General features: G+C 48.1%; 6 non-coding genes across 6 annotated transcripts; all 6 read left to right on the plus strand.

Annotated features, from left to right (window-relative positions):
- Nucleotides 1-1803: 1803 nt before the first annotated feature.
- On the plus strand, nt 1804-1994 carry LOC130343188 (U2 spliceosomal RNA). Its single transcript, XR_008882565.1, has one exon. It is a non-coding gene; the product is annotated as a U2 spliceosomal RNA (small nuclear RNA).
- A 2093-nt stretch (nt 1995-4087) lies between these two features.
- LOC130343215 (U2 spliceosomal RNA) lies at nt 4088-4278 on the plus strand. Its single transcript, XR_008882587.1, has one exon. It is a non-coding gene; the product is annotated as a U2 spliceosomal RNA (small nuclear RNA).
- A 7723-nt stretch (nt 4279-12001) lies between these two features.
- LOC130343216 (U2 spliceosomal RNA) lies at nt 12002-12192 on the plus strand. Its single transcript, XR_008882588.1, has one exon. It is a non-coding gene; the product is annotated as a U2 spliceosomal RNA (small nuclear RNA).
- Nucleotides 12193-14290: 2098 nt separating this feature from the next.
- On the plus strand, nt 14291-14481 carry LOC130343218 (U2 spliceosomal RNA). Its single transcript, XR_008882589.1, has one exon. It is a non-coding gene; the product is annotated as a U2 spliceosomal RNA (small nuclear RNA).
- Nucleotides 14482-16577: 2096 nt separating this feature from the next.
- On the plus strand, nt 16578-16768 carry LOC130343219 (U2 spliceosomal RNA). The gene has a single exon (XR_008882590.1). It is a non-coding gene; the product is annotated as a U2 spliceosomal RNA (small nuclear RNA).
- Nucleotides 16769-18853: 2085 nt separating this feature from the next.
- LOC130343220 (U2 spliceosomal RNA) lies at nt 18854-19044 on the plus strand. Its single transcript, XR_008882591.1, has one exon. It is a non-coding gene; the product is annotated as a U2 spliceosomal RNA (small nuclear RNA).
- Nucleotides 19045-19786: the final 742 nt, after the last annotated feature.

A 19786-nucleotide genomic window follows, 5' to 3' on the forward strand; every position in this document is an offset into this window, starting at 1 on the left:
CTTGATAGCGGGTGGGTGCTGAATGTTCCTAATTGACAAAATAAGATTAATGCTTATGAAGAAATATAAAATCTCATCCCTTCCCCAATATCGCGCCACACCCCTACCCCTTAATTCCCTGGTTGAACTTGATGGACATATGTCTTTTTTCGACCGTACTAACTATGTAACTATGTAACATAACATGGGGGGGGGGGGGGGGGGGTCTCCTGGCTGTTCACACAGGTGTGTCATTGCTGTACATTGACCATGCATTGCTTCTGTGGTATTGCAAAGGCAAAGACAAATGCTTCCAGCCATCCATTGCACTAATGGATTGGTCATCAGCTGGCTGTCTATGTCCCGCATCAATATAGACCAAAGTACAGAGGGTTAGGCTATGCTATTGTGCACCTACCTGATGCATCAGAAGGTGCGAGGCCCTTGCTAAATTCTGTGCACAGACTTTGAGATCTATGCTTTAGACTGTATCTAAACCTGCTCCAACATGGACTGACATTCTGGCCTACTTTCAGCCGATGCGACTTGTCTGTCGCTGAACAGTCGCTTTTTATGTATTCAGCACCTATGTATAATGTTGTAAAAATGCTCTAGAAGCTAAAGTCGCAGAAATGTCACACATATTTGGCCTGCAACTTTCTGTGCGACAAATTCAGACAGGAAAAATCAGTATAAATCCTTAGAAAATTATCCCCCAGTGTCTCCATCTGCTGGCGGTATTGAATAAGCATTGCTGCACTGATGGGGTATGCATTAGACGAAAAAAAAGAAGAAAAAGAAGAATAATACGCCCAGAAAAGAGGCGAAAAGGAGAAAAACGTAAAAAAACGTGAAAAAAAAGTAAGAGGAAGAGAAGGGAAAAAAAGGTGGAAATGGGTTTAAAAGTGATTTCGGCGGAGAAATATATATATATATATATATATATATATACGCGCACACACACACATATATATAAACGTATTCTCTGTTGAGATATTGCAGCCGCTGCTGTGTCCAGGCCCAGGAGCCTTAGCACTGTGCTGTGATGTCACTCAATACCACTGACATCACTAGGTGTAAACAACATCTCTCCTTTGCTGTGTATGTGACTATGGAGCTGTTTGGTGATGTTGTCTATTATGGCCTTCATAGAAGCAACAGGAGATTGTTGCATCCATCTAGAACCCTCAGAACTACAGTGCTATGATGTCACTCACTTCCACAGGCCTTGCAGAGTGTAAACAACAACAACCCAGCTTTGTTGTGTATGTAACCATAGGGATTTGTGATGTCACCTAGAACCTTCACAGCAGCGACAGCTTTATGAGGAGCATCAGCACTGCTCTGCCTGAGCAGAACCATCACCGCCATAGGTTGTCAAATAACCCGGATTTAACCCACACAGGTAAGTCCAATGGGGTGCAGGCATGTCCTCTATGCTTACAGCTTCCCGTGGGTGTTGGTTTGATACCGTTTGGGGACAGCCAAGGAGGCATCTGCAGGCAACAAAGGTAGGTGTGTGCTTGTGTGTGTGTTTCCTATGCAGATCCTAAGCCCAGTGTCACATGCAAGTAGGAGGAGTAAGAAGGGTTCCTGGCAAATCCGGGTTATGGATTGCATTTAAAAAGGCCCCGTGGGAGTGCAATGGGCCCCTGTCTTGCTGCTTAGCAATAATGGTATGGGTTTAGGTTCTGCTGTGTGTACTGGTGGTTGACTGCCCCCCAGCCCAGAGTGTGCATGGAAAATTGTCTGGCAGCCTCCCTGACAGCAAGCAGTGATAGTGCCCATGAAGGGCACCTTGTTGGGCCCGCCCCTTTCACGGTTATCGCTTCTCGGCCTTTTGGCTAAGATCAAGTGTAGTATCTGTTCTTATCAGTTTAATATCTGATACGTCCCCTATCTGGGGACCATATATTAAATGGATTTTTGAGAACGGGGGCCGATTTCGAAGCTTGCTTCCGTCACCCTATGCATTGACCCGATATGGCAGTATCTTCGGGTACAGTGCACCACCCCCTTACAGGGTTAAAAAGAAAGATTCCTACTTTCATTGCTACCTGCTTGCTGGCTAGCCAGCTAGCCAGCCCTGTGGGCCTTGCTGCTGCTGCAGCCAAAAAACAAAAGGTGGTGCTGCTGCTGCTTCTGCTGCTTCTGCTTGTGTCTGGCCGCTGTTGGAGCGTCCAGGCACAGGACTTCTGCTGCTGCTGACTAAATGGCCTCCTTAATTGGATCATTTGAGTAGCCAGCACACCTGTGCAGGTAGGGCATGACATGATAGGCAGCTGCCTTGATAGCGGGTGGGTGCTGAATGTTCCTAATTGACAAAATAAGATTAATGCTTATGAAGAAATATAAAATCTCATCCCTTCCCCAATATCGCGCCACACCCCTACCCCTTAATTCCCTGGTTGAACTTGATGGACATATGTCTTTTTTCGACCGTACTAACTATGTAACTATGTAACATAACATGGGGGGGGGGGGGGGGTCTCCTGGCTGTTCACACAGGTGTGTCATTGCTGTACATTGACCATGCATTGCTTCTGTGGTATTGCAAAGGCAAAGACAAATGCTTCCAGCCATCCATTGCACTAATGGATTGGTCATCAGCTGGCTGTCTATGTCCCGCATCAATATAGACCAAAGTACAGAGGGTTAGGCTATGCTATTGTGCACCTACCTGATGCATCAGAAGGTGCGAGGCCCTTGCTAAATTCTGTGCACAGACTTTGAGATCTATACTTTAGACTGTATCTAAACCTGCTCCAACATGGACTGACATTCTGGCCTACTTTCAGCCGATGCGACTTGTCTGTCGCTGAACAGTCGCTTTTTATGTATTCAGCACCTATGTATAATGTTGTAAAAATGCTCTAGAAGCTAAAGTCGCAGAAATGTCACACATATTTGGCCTGCAACTTTCTGTGCGACAAATTCAGACAGGAAAAATCAGTATAAATCCTTAGAAAATTATCCCCCAGTGTCTCCATCTGCTGGCGGTATTGAATAAGCATTGCTGCACTGATGGGGTATGCATTAGACGAAAAAAAAGAAGAAAAAGAAGAATAATACGCCCAGAAAAGAGGCGAAAAGGAGAAAAACGTAAAAAAACGTGAAAAAAAAGTAAGAGGAAGAGAAGGGAAAAAAAGGTGGAAATGGGTTTAAAAGTGATTTCGGCGGAGAAATATATATATATATATATATATATATATATATATATATATATATATATATACGCGCACACACACACATATATATAAACGTATTCTCCGTTGAGATATTGCAGCCGCTGCTGTGTCCAGGCCCAGGAGCCTTAGCACTGTGCTGTGATGTCACTCAATACCACTGACATCACTAGGTGTAAACAACATCTCTCCTTTGCTGTGTATGTGACTATGGAGCTGTTTGGTGATGTCGTCTATTATGGCCTTCATAGAAGCAACAGGAGATTGTTGCATCCATCTAGAACCCTCAGAACTACAGTGCTATGATGTCACTCACTTCCACAGGCCTTGCAGAGTGTAAACAACAACAACCCAGCTTTGTTGTGTATGTAACCATAGGGATTTGTGATGTCACCTAGAACCTTCACAGCAGCGACAGCTTTATGAGGAGCATCAGCACTGCTCTGCCTGAGCAGAACCATCACCGCCATAGGTTGTCAAATAACCCGGATTTAACCCACACAGGTAAGTCCAATGGGGTGCAGGCATGTCCTCTATGCTTACAGCTTCCCGTGGGTGTTGGTTTGATACCGTTTGGGGACAGCCAAGGAGGCATCTGCAGGCAACAAAGGTAGGTGTGTGCTTGTGTGTGTGTTTCCTATGCAGATCCTAAGCCCAGTGTCACATGCAAGTAGGAGGAGTAAGAAGGGTTCCTGGCAAATCCGGGTTATGGATTGCATTTAAAAAGGCCCCGTGGGAGTGCAATGGGCCCCTGTCTTGCTGCTTAGCAATAATGGTATGGGTTTAGGTTCTGCTGTGTGTACTGGTGGTTGACTGCCCCCCAGCCCAGAGTGTGCATGGAAAATTGTCTGGCAGCCTCCCTGACAGCAAGCAGTGATAGTGCCCATGAAGGGCACCTTGTTGGGCCCGCCCCTTTCACGGTTATCGCTTCTCGGCCTTTTGGCTAAGATCAAGTGTAGTATCTGTTCTTATCAGTTTAATATCTGATACGTCCCCTATCTGGGGACCATATATTAAATGGATTTTTGAGAACGGGGGCCGATTTCGAAGCTTGCTTCCGTCGCCCTATGCATTGACCCGATATGGCAGTATCTTCGGGTACAGTGCACCACCCCCTTACAGGGTTAAAAAGAAAGATTCCTACTTTCATTGCTACCTGCTTGCTGGCTAGCCAGCTAGCCAGCCCTGTGGGCCTTGCTGCTGCTGCAGCCAAAAAACAAAAGGTGGTGCTGCTGCTGCTTCTGCTGCTTCTGCTTCTGCTTGTGTCTGGCCGCTGTTGGAGCGTCCAGGCACAGGACTTCTGCTTGTCACGATGCCGGCTGGCAGGTAGTGGATCCTCTGTGCCAGAGAGGGATTGGCGTGGACCGTGCTAGTGGACCGGTTCTAAGCCACTACTGGTTTTCACCAGAGCCCGCCGCAAAGCGGGATGGTCTTGCTGCGGCGGTAGTGACCAGGTCGTATCCGCTAGCAACGGCTCACCTCTCTGGCTGCTGAAGATAGGCGCGGTACAAGGGAGTAGGCAAAAGCAAGGTCGGACGTAGCAGAAGGTCGGGGCAGGCAGCAAGGATCGTAGTCAGGGGCAACGGCAGAAGGTCTGGAAACACAAGCAAGGAACACACAAGGAACGCTTTCACTGGCACTAAGGCAACAAGATCCGGCAAGGGAGTGCAGGGGAAGTGAGGTGATATAGGGAAGTGCACAGGTGAACACACTAATTGGGACCACTGCGCCAATCAGCGGCGCAGTGGCCCTTTAAATCGCAGAGACCCGGCGCGCGCGCGCCCTAAGGAGCGGGGCCGCGCGCGCCGGGACAGAACAGACGGAGAGCGAGTCAGGTAGGGGAGCCGGGGTGCGCATCGCGAGCGGGCGCTACCCGCATCGCGAATCGCATCCCGGCTGGCAGCGGAATCGCAGCGCCCCGGGTCAGAGGACGTGACCGGAGCGCTGCCGCGGGGAGAGTGAAGCGAGCGCTCCGGGGAGGAGCGGGGACCCGGAGCGCTCGGCGTAACAGTACCCCCCCCCTTGGGTCTCCCCCTCTTCTTAGAGCCTGAGAACCTGAGGAGCAGACTTTTGTCTAGGATGTTGTCCTCAGGTTCCCAGGATCTCTCTTCAGGACCACAACCCTCCCAGTCCACTAAAAAAAAATTTTTCCCTCTGACCTTTTTGGCAGCTAAAATTTCTTTGACCGAGAAGATGTCCGAGGAGCCAGAAACAGGAGTGGGAGGAACAGATTTGGGAGAAAAACGGTTGAGGATGAGTGGTTTGAGAAGAGAGACGTGAAAGGCATTAGGGATACGAAGAGAGGGAGGAAGAAGAAGTTTATAAGAGACAGGATTAATTTGAGACAAAATTTTGAAAGGACCAAGATAGCGTGGTCCCAACTTGTAGCTAGGGACACGGAAGCGGACATATTTAGCGGAGAGCCATACCTTGTCTCCAGGGGAAAAAACGGGGGGAGCTCTTCTTTTCTTATCCGCGAACTTCTTCATGCGTGATGAAGCCTGTAAGAGAGAATTTTGGGTCTCTCTCCATATGATGGAAAGGTCACGAGAAATTTCATCCACAGCGGGCAGACCAGAGGGCAAGGGAGTAGGGAGGGGGGGAAGAGGGTGACGGCCGTACACCACGAAAAATGGGGATTTGGAGGAAGACTCAGAGACCCTGAAGTTATACGAGAATTCGGCCCATGGGAGGAGATCTGCCCAGTCATCCTGGCGGGAGGAAACAAAATGTCGCAAATAATCACCCAAGATCTGGTTAATCCTTTCTACTTGTCCATTGGACTGGGGATGATATGCAGAAGAAAAATTTAATTTAATCTTGAGTTGTTTACAGAGAGCCCTCCAGAATTTAGACACGAATTGGACGCCTCTATCCGAGACAATCTGCGTAGGCAACCCGTGAAGACGAAAAATGTGTACAAAAAATTGTTTAGCCAACTGAGGCGCAGAAGGAAGACCAGGAAGAGGGATGAAATGTGCCATTTTGGAGAATCGATCAACGACCACCCAAATAACAGTGTTGCCACGGGAAGGGGGTAAATCAGTAATAAAATCCATACCAATCAGAGACCAAGGCTGTTCGGGGACAGGCAGAGGATGAAGAAAACCAGCGGGCTTCTGGCGAGGAGTCTTATCCCGGGCACAGATAGTGCAGGCTCGCACAAAGTCCACAACATCCGTCTCCAGAGTCGGCCACCAATAGAAGCGGGAGATGAGTTGCACAGATTTCTTGATACCCGCATGACCTGCGAGATGGGAGGAGTGACCCCATTTGAGGATTCCGAGGCGTTGGCGAGGAGAAACAAAGGTCTTTCCTGGAGGAGTCTGCCTGATGGAGGCAGGAGAAGTGGAGATCAGGCAGTCAGGTGGAATGATGTGTTGCGGAGAGAGTTCAACTTCTGAGGCATCCGAGGAACGAGAGAGAGCATCGGCCCTAATGTTCTTATCGGCAGGACGAAAGTGAATCTCAAAATTAAATCGGGCAAAGAACAGAGACCACCGGGCCTGGCGAGGATTCAGCCGTTGGGCAGACTGGAGGTAGGAGAGGTTCTTGTGGTCGGTGTAGATAATAACAGGAGAACTTGATCCCTCCAGCAGATGCCTCCATTCCTCAAGTGCTAATTTAATGGCTAGAAGCTCTCGATCCCCGATGGAGTAGTTCCTCTCCGCTGGAGAGAAGGTCCTAGAGAAAAAACCACAAGTGACAGCATGCCCGGAAGAATTTTTTTGTAGAAGAACAGCTCCAGCTCCCACTGAGGAGGCATCAACCTCCAATAGGAAGGGTTTGGAAGGGTCAGGTCTGGAGAGGACGGGAGCCGAAGAAAAGGCAGACTTGAGTCGTTTAAAGGCGTCTTCTGCTTGAGGAGGCCAGGACTTGGGATCAGCATTTTTTTTGGTTAAAGCCACGATAGGAGCCACAATGGTAGAAAAATGTGGAATAAATTGCCTGTAATAATTGGCGAACCCCAAAAAGCGTTGGATAGCACGGAGTCCGGAGGGGCGTGGCCAATCTAAGACGGCAGAGAGTTTGTCTGGATCCATCTGTAGTCCCTGGCCAGAGACCAAATATCCTAGAAAAGGAAGAGATTGGCATTCAAACAGACATTTCTCAATTTTGGCATAGAGTTGGTTGTCACGAAGTCTCTGAAGAACCATACGGACATGCTGGCGGTGTTCTTCTAGATTGGCAGAAAAAATTAGGATATCGTCCAGATATACAACAACACAGGAGTATAACAGATCACGAAAAATTTCATTGACAAAGTCTTGGAAGACGGCAGGGGCGTTGCACAGTCCAAAGGGCATGACCAGATACTCAAAGTGTCCATCTCTGGTGTTAAATGCCGTTTTCCACTCGTCCCCCTCTCTGATGCGGATGAGGTTATAGGCGCCTCTTAAGTCCAATTTAGTGAAGATGGGGGCACCTTGGAGGCGATCAAAGAGTTCAGAGATGAGGGGTAAGGGGTAGCGGTTCTTAACCGTGATTTTATTAAGACCGCGGTAGTCAATGCAAGGACGTAGGGAGCCATCTTTTTTAGACACAAAGAAAAATCCGGCTCCGGCAGGAGAGGAGGATTTACGGATAAAGCCCTTTTTTAGATTCTCCTGGACGTATTCGGACATGGCAAGAGTCTCTGGGGCAGAGAGAGGATAAATTCTGCCCCGGGGTGGAGTAGTGCCCGGGAGGAGGTCGATAGGGCAATCATAAGGCCTGTGAGGAGGTAGAGTCTCAGCTTGTTTTTTGCAGAAAACATCCGCGAAGTCCATATAGGCCTTAGGGAGACCGGTTACTGGAGGAACCACAGAGTTACGGCAAGGGTTACTGGGAACCGGTTTTAGACAGTTCTTGGAACAAGAGGACCCCCAACTCTTGATCTCCCCAGTGGACCAATCCAGGGTAGGGGAATGAAGTTGAAGCCAGGGAAGTCCAAGGAGAATTTCCGAGGTGCAATTTGGGAGGACCAAAAGTTCAATCCTCTCATGATGAGATCCGATGCTCATAAGAAGGGGCTCCGTGCGGAAACGTATGGTACAGTCCAATCTTTCATTATTTACACAATTGATGTAGAGGGGTCTGGCGAGACTGGTCACCGGGATGTTGAACCTGTTGACGAGAGAGGCCAAAATTAAATTTCCTGCAGATCCTGAGTCCAAGAAGGCCACTGTAGAGAAGGAGAAGGCAGAGGCAGACATCCGCACAGGCACAGTAAGACGTGGAGAAGCAGAGTAGACATCAAGGACTGTCTCATTATTGTGCGGAGTCAGCGTACGTCTTTCCAGGCGGGGAGGACGGATAGGACAATCTCTTAGGAAGTGTTCGGTACTAGCACAGTACAGGCAGAGGTTCTCCATACGGCGTCGTGTCCTCTCTTGAGGTGTCAGGCGAGACCGGTCGACCTGCATAGCCTCCACGGCGGGAGGCACAGGAACAGATTGCAGGGGACCAGAGGAGAGAGGAGCCGAGGAGGAGAAACGCCTAGTGCGAACAGAGTCCATATCTTGGCGGAGTTCCTGACGCCTTTCGGAAAAACGCATGTCAATGCGAGTGGCTAGGTGAATAAGTTCATGTAGATTAGCAGGAATTTCTCGTGCGGCCAGAACATCTTTAATGTTGCTGGATAGGCCTTTTTTGAAGGTCGCGCAGAGGGCCTCATTATTCCAGGACAATTCTGAAGCAAGAGTACGGAATTGTACGGCATACTCGCCAACGGAAGAATTACCCTGGACCAGGTTCAACAGGGCAGTCTCAGCAGAAGAGGCTCGGGCAGGTTCCTCAAAGACACTTCGGATTTCCGAGAAGAAGGAGTGTACAGAGGCAGTGACGGGGTCATTGCGGTCCCAGAGCGGTGTGGCCCATGACAGGGCTTTTCCGGACAGAAGGCTGACTACGAAAGCCACCTTAGACCTTTCAGTGGGAAACAGGTCCGACATCATCTCCAGATGCAGGGAACATTGGGAAAGAAAGCCACGGCAAAACTTAGAGTCCCCATCAAATTTATCCGGCAAGGATAAGCGTATCCCAGGAGCGGCCACTCGCTGCGGAGGAGGTGCAGGAGCTGGCGGAGGAGATGACTGCTGAAGCTGTGGTAGTAACTGTTGTAGCATAACGGTCAGTTGAGACAGCTGTTGGCCTTGTTGCGCTATCTGTTGTGACTGCTGGGCGACCACCGTGGTGAGGTCAGCGACAACTGGCAGAGGAACTTCAGCGGGATCCATGGCCGGATCTACTGTCACGATGCCGGCTGGCAGGTAGTGGATCCTCTGTGCCAGAGAGGGATTGGCGTGGACCGTGCTAGTGGACCGGTTCTAAGCCACTACTGGTTTTCACCAGAGCCCGCCGCAAAGCGGGATGGTCTTGCTGCGGCGGTAGTGACCAGGTCGTATCCGCTAGCAACGGCTCACCTCTCTGGCTGCTGAAGATAGGCGCGGTACAAGGGAGTAGGCAAAAGCAAGGTCGGACGTAGCAGAAGGTCGGGGCAGGCAGCAAGGATCGTAGTCAGGGGCAACGGCAGAAGGTCTGGAAACACAAGCAAGGAACACACAAGGAACGCTTTCACTGGCACTAAGGCAACAAGATCCGGCAAGGGAGTGCAGGGGAAGTGAGGTGATATAGGGAAGTGCACAGGTGAACACACTAATTGGGACCACTGCGCCAATCAGCGGCGCAGTGGCCCTTTAAATCGCAGAGACCCGGCGCGCGCGCGCCCTAAGGAGCGGGGCCGCGCGCGCCGGGACAGAACAGACGGAGAGCGAGTCAGGTAGGGGAGCCGGGGTGCGCATCGCGAGCGGGCGCTACCCGCATCGCGAATCGCATCCCGGCTGGCAGCGGAATCGCAGCGCCCCGGGTCAGAGGACGTGACCGGAGCGCTGCCGCGGGGAGAGTGAAGCGAGCGCTCCGGGGAGGAGCGGGGACCCGGAGCGCTCGGCGTAACACTGCTGCTGCTGACTAAATGGCCTCCTTAATTGGATCATTTGAGTAGCCAGCAGACCTGTGCAGGTAGGGCATGACATGATAGGCAGCTGCCTTGATAGCGGGTGGGTGCTGAATGTTCCTAATTGACAAAATAAGATTAATGCTTATGAAGAAATATAAAATCTCATCCCTTCCCCAATATCGCGCCACACCCCTACCCCTTAATTCCCTGGTTGAACTTGATGGACATATGTCTTTTTTCGACCGTACTAACTATGTAACTATGTAACATAACATGGGGGGGGGGGGGGGTCTCCTGGCTGTTCACACAGGTGTGTCATTGCTGTACATTGACCATGCATTGCTTCTGTGGTATTGCAAAGGCAAAGACAAATGCTTCCAGCCATCCATTGCACTAATGGATTGGTCATCAGCTGGCTGTCTATGTCCCGCATCAATATAGACCAAAGTACAGAGGGTTAGGCTATGCTATTGTGCACCTACCTGATGCATCAGAAGGTGCGAGGCCCTTGCTAAATTCTGTGCACAGACTTTGAGATCTATACTTTAGACTGTATCTAAACCTGCTCCAACATGGACTGACATTCTGGCCTACTTTCAGCCGATGCGACTTGTCTGTCGCTGAACAGTCGCTTTTTATGTATTCAGCACCTATGTATAATGTTGTAAAAATGCTCTAGAAGCTAAAGTCGCAGAAATGTCACACATATTTGGCCTGCAACTTTCTGTGCGACAAATTCAGACAGGAAAAATCAGTATAAATCCTTAGAAAATTATCCCCCAGTGTCTCCATCTGCTGGCGGTATTGAATAAGCATTGCTGCACTGATGGGGTATGCATTAGACGAAAAAAAAGAAGAAAAAGAAGAATAATACGCCCAGAAAAGAGGCGAAAAGGAGAAAAACGTAAAAAAACGTGAAAAAAAAGTAAGAGGAAGAGAAGGGAAAAAAAGGTGGAAATGGGTTTAAAAGTGATTTCGGCGGAGAAATATATATATATATATATATATATATATATATATATATATACGCGCACACACACACATATATATAAACGTATTCTCCGTTGAGATATTGCAGCCGCTGCTGTGTCCAGGCCCAGGAGCCTTAGCACTGTGCTGTGATGTCACTCAATACCACTGACATCACTAGGTGTAAACAACATCTCTCCTTTGCTGTGTATGTGACTATGGAGCTGTTTGGTGATGTCGTCTATTATGGCCTTCATAGAAGCAACAGGAGATTGTTGCATCCATCTAGAACCCTCAGAACTACAGTGCTATGATGTCACTCACTTCCACAGGCCTTGCAGAGTGTAAACAACAACAACCCAGCTTTGTTGTGTATGTAACCATAGGGATTTGTGATGTCACCTAGAACCTTCACAGCAGCGACAGCTTTATGAGGAGCATCAGCACTGCTCTGCCTGAGCAGAACCATCACCGCCATAGGTTGTCAAATAACCCGGATTTAACCCACACAGGTAAGTCCAATGGGGTGCAGGCATGTCCTCTATGCTTACAGCTTCCCGTGGGTGTTGGTTTGATACCGTTTGGGGACAGCCAAGGAGGCATCTGCAGGCAACAAAGGTAGGTGTGTGCTTGTGTGTGTGTTTCCTATGCAGATCCTAAGCCCAGTGTCACATGCAAGTAGGAGGAGTAAGAAGGGTTCCTGGCAAATCCGGGTTATGGATTGCATTTAAAAAGGCCCCGTGGGAGTGCAATGGGCCCCTGTCTTGCTGCTTAGCAATAATGGTATGGGTTTAGGTTCTGCTGTGTGTACTGGTGGTTGACTGCCCCCCAGCCCAGAGTGTGCATGGAAAATTGTCTGGCAGCCTCCCTGACAGCAAGCAGTGATAGTGCCCATGAAGGGCACCTTGTTGGGCCCACCCCTTTCACGGTTATCGCTTCTCGGCCTTTTGGCTAAGATCAAGTGTAGTATCTGTTCTTATCAGTTTAATATCTGATACGTCCCCTATCTGGGGACCATATATTAAATGGATTTTTGAGAACGGGGGCCGATTTCGAAGCTTGCTTCCGTCGCCCTATGCATTGACCCGATATGGCAGTATCTTCGGGTACAGTGCACCACCCCCTTACAGGGTTAAAAAGAAAGATTCCTACTTTCATTGCTACCTGCTTGCTGGCTAGCCAGCTAGCCAGCCCTGTGGGCCTTGCTGCTGCTGCAGCCAAAAAACAAAAGGTGGTGCTGCTGCTGCTTCTGCTGCTTCTGCTTCTGCTTGTGTCTGGCCGCTGTTGGAGCGTCCAGGCACAGGACTTCTGCTGCTGCTGACTAAATGGCCTCCTTAATTGGATCATTTGAGTAGCCAGCACACCTGTGCAGGTAGGGCATGACATGATAGGCAGCTGCCTTGATAGCGGGTGGGTGCTGAATGTTCCTAATTGACAAAATAAGATTAATGCTTATGAAGAAATATAAAATCTCATCCCTTCCCCAATATCGCGCCACACCCCTACCCCTTAATTCCCTGGTTGAACTTGATGGACATATGTCTTTTTTCGACCGTACTAACTATGTAACTATGTAACATAACATGGGGGGGGGGGGGGGTCTCCTGGCTGTTCACACAGGTGTGTCATTGCTGTACATTGACCATGCATTGCTTCTGTGGTATTGCAAAGGCAAAGACAAATGCTTCCAGCCATCCATTGCACTAATGGATTGGTCATCAGCTGGCTGTCTATGTCCCGCATCAATATAGACCAAAGTACAGAGGGTTAGGCTATGCTATTGTGCACCTACCTGATGCATCAGAAGGTGCGAGGCCCTTGCTAAATTCTGTGCACAGACTTTGAGATCTATACTTTAGACTGTATCTAAACCTGCTCCAACATGGACTGACATTCTGGCCTACTTTCAGCCGATGCGACTTGTCTGTCGCTGAACAGTCGCTTTTTATGTATTCAGCACCTATGTATAATGTTGTAAAAATGCTCTAGAAGCTAAAGTCGCAGAAATGTCACACATATTTGGCCTGCAACTTTCTGTGCGACAAATTCAGACAGGAAAAATCAGTATAAATCCTTAGAAAATTATCCCCCAGTGTCTCCATCTGCTGGCGGTATTGAATAAGCATTGCTGCACTGATGGGGTATGCATTAGACGAAAAAAAAGAAGAAAAAGAAGAATAATACGCCCAGAAAAGAGGCGAAAAGGAGAAAAACGTAAAAAAACGTGAAAAAAAAGTAAGAGGAAGAGAAGGGAAAAAAAGGTGGAAATGGGTTTAAAAGTGATTTCGGCGGAGAAATATATATATATATATATATATATATATATATATATATATATATATATATACGCGCACACACACACATATATATAAACGTATTCTCCGTTGAGATATTGCAGCCGCTGCTGTGTCCAGGCCCAGGAGCCTTAGCACTGTGCTGTGATGTCACTCAATACCACTGACATCACTAGGTGTAAACAACATCTCTCCTTTGCTGTGTATGTGACTATGGAGCTGTTTGGTGATGTCGTCTATTATGGCCTTCATAGAAGCAACAGGAGATTGTTGCATCCATCTAGAACCCTCAGAACTACAGTGCTATGATGTCACTCACTTCCACAGGCCTTGCAGAGTGTAAACAACAACAACCCAGCTTTGTTGTGTATGTAACCATAGGGATTTGTGATGTCACCTAGAACCTTCACAGCAGCGACAGCTTTATGAGGAGCATCAGCACTGCTCTGCCTGAGCAGAACCATCACCGCCATAGGTTGTCAAATAACCCGGATTTAACCCACACAGGTAAGTCCAATGGGGTGCAGGCATGTCCTCTATGCTTACAGCTTCCCGTGGGTGTTGGTTTGATACCGTTTGGGGACAGCCAAGGAGGCATCTGCAGGCAACAAAGGTAGGTGTGTGCTTGTGTGTGTGTTTCCTATGCAGATCCTAAGCCCAGTGTCACATGCAAGTAGGAGGAGTAAGAAGGGTTCCTGGCAAATCCGGGTTATGGATTGCATTTAAAAAGGCCCCGTGGGAGTGCAATGGGCCCCTGTCTTGCTGCTTAGCAATAATGGTATGGGTTTAGGTTCTGCTGTGTGTACTGGTGGTTGACTGCCCCCCAGCCCAGAGTGTGCATGGAAAATTGTCTGGCAGCCTCCCTGACAGCAAGCAGTGATAGTGCCCATGAAGGGCACCTTGTTGGGCCCGCCCCTTTCACGGTTATCGCTTCTCGGCCTTTTGGCTAAGATCAAGTGTAGTATCTGTTCTTATCAGTTTAATATCTGATACGTCCCCTATCTGGGGACCATATATTAAATGGATTTTTGAGAACGGGGGCCGATTTCGAAGCTTGCTTCCGTCGCCCTATGCATTGACCCGATATGGCAGTATCTTCGGGTACAGTGCACCACCCCCTTACAGGGTTAAAAAGAAAGATTCCTACTTTCATTGCTACCTGCTTGCTGGCTAGCCAGCTAGCCAGCCCTGTGGGCCTTGCTGCTGCTGCAGCCAAAAAACAAAAGGTGGTGCTGCTGCTGCTTCTGCTGCTTCTGCTTCTGCTTGTGTCTGGCCGCTGTTGGAGCGTCCAGGCACAGGACTTCTGCTGCTGCTGACTAAATGGCCTCCTTAATTGGATCATTTGAGTAGCCAGCACACCTGTGCAGGTAGGGCATGACATGATAGGCAGCTGCCTTGATAGCGGGTGGGTGCTGAATGTTCCTAATTGACAAAATAAGATTAATGCTTATGAAGAAATATAAAATCTCATCCCTTCCCCAATATCGCGCCACACCCCTACCCCTTAATTCCCTGGTTGAACTTGATGGACATATGTCTTTTTTCGACCGTACTAACTATGTAACTATGTAACATAACATGGGGGGGGGGGGGGGTCTCCTGGCTGTTCACACAGGTGTGTCATTGCTGTACATTGACCATGCATTGCTTCTGTGGTATTGCAAAGGCAAAGACAAATGCTTCCAGCCATCCATTGCACTAATGGATTGGTCATCAGCTGGCTGTCTATGTCCCGCATCAATATAGACCAAAGTACAGAGGGTTAGGCTATGCTATTGTGCACCTACCTGATGCATCAGAAGGTGCGAGGCCCTTGCTAAATTCTGTGCACAGACTTTGAGATCTATACTTTAGACTGTATCTAAACCTGCTCCAACATGGACTGACATTCTGGCCTACTTTCAGCCGATGCGACTTGTCTGTCGCTGAACAGTCGCTTTTTATGTATTCAGCACCTATGTATAATGTTGTAAAAATGCTCTAGAAGCTAAAGTCGCAGAAATGTCACACATATTTGGCCTGCAACTTTCTGTGCGACAAATTCAGACAGGAAAAATCAGTATAAATCCTTAGAAAATTATCCCCCAGTGTCTCCATCTGCTGGCGGTATTGAATAAGCATTGCTGCACTGATGGGGTATGCATTAGACGAAAAAAAAGAAGAAAAAGAAGAATAATACGCCCAGAAAAGAGGCGAAAAGGAGAAAAACGTAAAAAAACGTGAAAAAAAAGTAAGAGGAAGAGAAGGGAAAAAAAGGTGGAAATGGGTTTAAAAGTGATTTCGGCGGAGAAATATATATATATATATATATATATATATATATATATATATATATATATACGCGCACACACACACATATATATAAACGTATTCTCCGTTGAGATATTGCAGCCGCTGCTGTGTCCAGGCCCAGGAGCCTTAGCACTGTGCTGTGATGTCACTCAATACCACTGACATCACTAGGTGTAAACAACATCTCTCCTTTGCTGTGTATGTGACTATGGAGCTGTTTGGTGATGTCGTCTATTATGGCCTTCATAGAAGCAACAGGAGATTGTTGCATCCATCTAGAACCCTCAGAACTACAGTGCTATGATGTCACTCACTTCCACAGGCCTTGCAGAGTGTAAACAACAACAACCCAGCTTTGTTGTGTATGTAACCATAGGGATTTGTGATGTCACCTAGAACCTTCACAGCAGCGACAGCTTTATGAGGAGCATCAGCACTGCTCTGCCTGAGCAGAACCATCACCGCCATAGGTTGTCAAATAACCCGGATTTAACCCACACAGGTAAGTCCAATGGGGTGCAGGCATGTCCTCTATGCTTACAGCTTCCCGTGGGTGTTGGTTTGATACCGTTTGGGGACAGCCAAGGAGGCATCTGCAGGCAACAAAGGTAGGTGTGTGCTTGTGTGTGTGTTTCCTATGCAGATCCTAAGCCCAGTGTCACATGCAAGTAGGAGGAGTAAGAAGGGTTCCTGGCAAATCCGGGTTATGGATTGCATTTAAAAAGGCCCCGTGGGAGTGCAATGGGCCCCTGTCTTGCTGCTTAGCAATAATGGTATGGGTTTAGGTTCTGCTGTGTGTACTGGTGGTTGACTGCCCCCCAGCCCAGAGTGTGCATGGAAAATTGTCTGGCAGCCTCCCTGACAGCAAGCAGTGATAGTGCCCATGAAGGGCACCTTGTTGGGCCCGCCCCTTTCACGGTTATCGCTTCTCGGCCTTTTGGCTAAGATCAAGTGTAGTATCTGTTCTTATCAGTTTAATATCTGATACGTCCCCTATCTGGGGACCATATATTAAATGGATTTTTGAGAACGGGGGCCGATTTCGAAGCTTGCTTCCGTCGCCCTATGCATTGACCCGATATGGCAGTATCTTCGGGTACAGTGCACCACCCCCTTACAGGGTTAAAAAGAAAGATTCCTACTTTCATTGCTACCTGCTTGCTGGCTAGCCAGCTAGCCAGCCCTGTGGGCCTTGCTGCTGCTGCAGCCAAAAAACAAAAGGTGGTGCTGCTGCTGCTTCTGCTGCTTCTGCTTCTGCTTGTGTCTGGCCGCTGTTGGAGCGTCCAGGCACAGGACTTCTGCTGCTGCTGACTAAATGGCCTCCTTAATTGGATCATTTGAGTAGCCAGCACACCTGTGCAGGTAGGGCATGACATGATAGGCAGCTGCCTTGATAGCGGGTGGGTGCTGAATGTTCCTAATTGACAAAATAAGATTAATGCTTATGAAGAAATATAAAATCTCATCCCTTCCCCAATATCGCGCCACACCCCTACCCCTTAATTCCCTGGTTGAACTTGATGGACGTATGTCTTTTTTCGACCGTACTAACTATGTAACTATGTAACATAACATGGGGGGGGGGTCTCCTGGCTGTTCACACAGGTGTGTCATTGCTGTACATTGACCATGCATTGCTTCTGTGGTATTGCAAAGGCAAAGACAAATGCTTCCAGCCATCCATTGCACTAATGGATTGGTCATCAGCTGGCTGTCTATGTCCCGCATCAATATAGACCAAAGTACAGAGGGTTAGGCTATGCTATTGTGCACCTACCTGATGCATCAGAAGGTGCGAGGCCCTTGCTAAATTCTGTGCACAGACTTTGAGATCTATACTTTAGACTGTATCTAAACCTGCTCCAACATGGACTGACATTCTGGCCTACTTTCAGCCGATGCGACTTGTCTGTCGCTGAACAGTCGCTTTTTATGTATTCAGCACCTATGTATAATGTTGTAAAAATGCTCTAGAAGCTAAAGTCGCAGAAATGTCACACATATTTGGCCTGCAACTTTCTGTGCGACAAATTCAGACAGGAAAAATCAGTATAAATCCTTAGAAAATTATCCCCCAGTGTCTCCATCTGCTGGCGGTATTGAATAAGCATTGCTGCACTGATGGGGTATGCATTAGACGAAAAAAAAGAAGAAAAAGAAGAATAATACGCCCAGAAAAGAGGCGAAAAGGAGAAAAACGTAAAAAAACGTGAAAAAAAAGTAAGAGGAAGAGAAGGGAAAAAAAGGTGGAAATGGGTTTAAAAGTGATTTCGGCGGAGAAATATATATATATATATATATATATATATATATATATATATATACGCGCACACACACACATATATATAAACGTATTCTCCGTTGAGATATTGCAGCCGCTGCTGTGTCCAGGCCCAGGAGCCTTAGCACTGTGCTGTGATGTCACTCAATACCACTGACATCACTAGGTGTAAACAACATCTCTCCTTTGCTGTGTATGTGACTATGGAGCTGTTTGGTGATGTCGTCTATTATGGCCTTCATAGAAGCAACAGGAGATTGTTGCATCCATCTAGAACCCTCAGAACTACAGTGCTATGATGTCACTCACTTCCACAGGCCTTGCAGAGTGTAAACAACAACAACCCAGCTTTGTTGTGTATGTAACCATAGGGATTTGTGATGTCACCTAGAACCTTCACAGCAGCGACAGCTTTATGAGGAGCATCAGCACTGCTCTGCCTGAGCAGAACCATCACCGCCATAGGTTGTCAAATAACCCGGATTTAACCCACACAGGTAAGTCCAATGGGGTGCAGGCATGTCCTCTATGCTTACAGCTTCCCGTGGGTGTTGGTTTGATACCGTTTGGGGACAGCCAAGGAGGCATCTGCAGGCAACAAAGGTAGGTGTGTGCTTGTGTGTGTGTTTCCTATGCAGATCCTAAGCCCAGTGTCACATGCAAGTAGGAGGAGTAAGAAGGGTTCCTGGCAAATCCGGGTTATGGATTGCATTTAAAAAGGCCCCGTGGAAGTGCAATGGGCCCCTGTCTTGCTGCTTAGCAATAATGGTATGGGTTTAGGTTCTGCTGTGTGTACTGGTGGTTGACTGCCCCCCAGCCCAGAGTGTGCATGGAAAATTGTCTGGCAGCCTCCCTGACAGCAAGCAGTGATAGTGCCCATGAAGGGCACCTTGTTGGGCCCGCCCCTTTCACGGTTATCGCTTCTCGGCCTTTTGGCTAAGATCAAGTGTAGTATCTGTTCTTATCAGTTTAATATCTGATACGTCCCCTATCTGGGGACCATATATTAAATGGATTTTTGAGAACGGGGGCCGATTTCGAAGCTTGCTTCCGTCGCCCTATGCATTGACCCGATATGGCAGTATCTTCGGGTACAGTGCACCACCCCCTTACAGGGTTAAAAAGAAAGATTCCTACTTTCATTGCTACCTGCTTGCTGGCTAGCCAGCTAGCCAGCCCTGTGGGCCTTGCTGCTGCTGCAGCCAAAAAACAAAAGGTGGTGCTGCTGCTGCTGCTTCTGCTGCTTCTGCTTCTGCTTGTGTCTGGCCGCTGTTGGAGCGTCCAGGCACAGGACTTCTGCTGCTGCTGACTAAATGGCCTCCTTAATTGGATCATTTGAGTAGCCAGCACACCTGTGCAGGTAGGGCATGACATGATAGGCAGCTGCCTTGATAGCGGGTGGGTGCTGAATGTTCCTAATTGACAAAATAAGATTAATGCTTATGAAGAAATATAAAATCTCATCCCTTCCCCAATATCGCGCCACACCCCTACCCCTTAATTCCCTGGTTGAACTTGATGGACATATGTCTTTTTTCGACCGTACTAACTATGTAACTATGTAACATAACATGGGGGGGGGGGGGGGGGTCTCCTGGCTGTTCACACAGGTGTGTCATTGCTGTACATTGACCATGCATTGCTTCTGTGGTATTGCAAAGGCAAAGACAAATGCTTCCAGCCATCCATTGCACTAATGGATTGGTCATCAGCTGGCTGTCTATGTCCCGCATCAATATAGACCAAAGTACAGAGGGTTAGGCTATGCTATTGTGCACCTACCTGATGCATCAGAAGGTGCGAGGCCCTTGCTAAATTCTGTGCACAGACTTTGAGATCTATACTTTAG

This window comes from Hyla sarda, unplaced genomic scaffold (genome assembly GCF_029499605.1).
Source record: "Hyla sarda isolate aHylSar1 unplaced genomic scaffold, aHylSar1.hap1 scaffold_675, whole genome shotgun sequence".
Taxonomy (NCBI): domain Eukaryota; kingdom Metazoa; phylum Chordata; class Amphibia; order Anura; family Hylidae; genus Hyla; species Hyla sarda.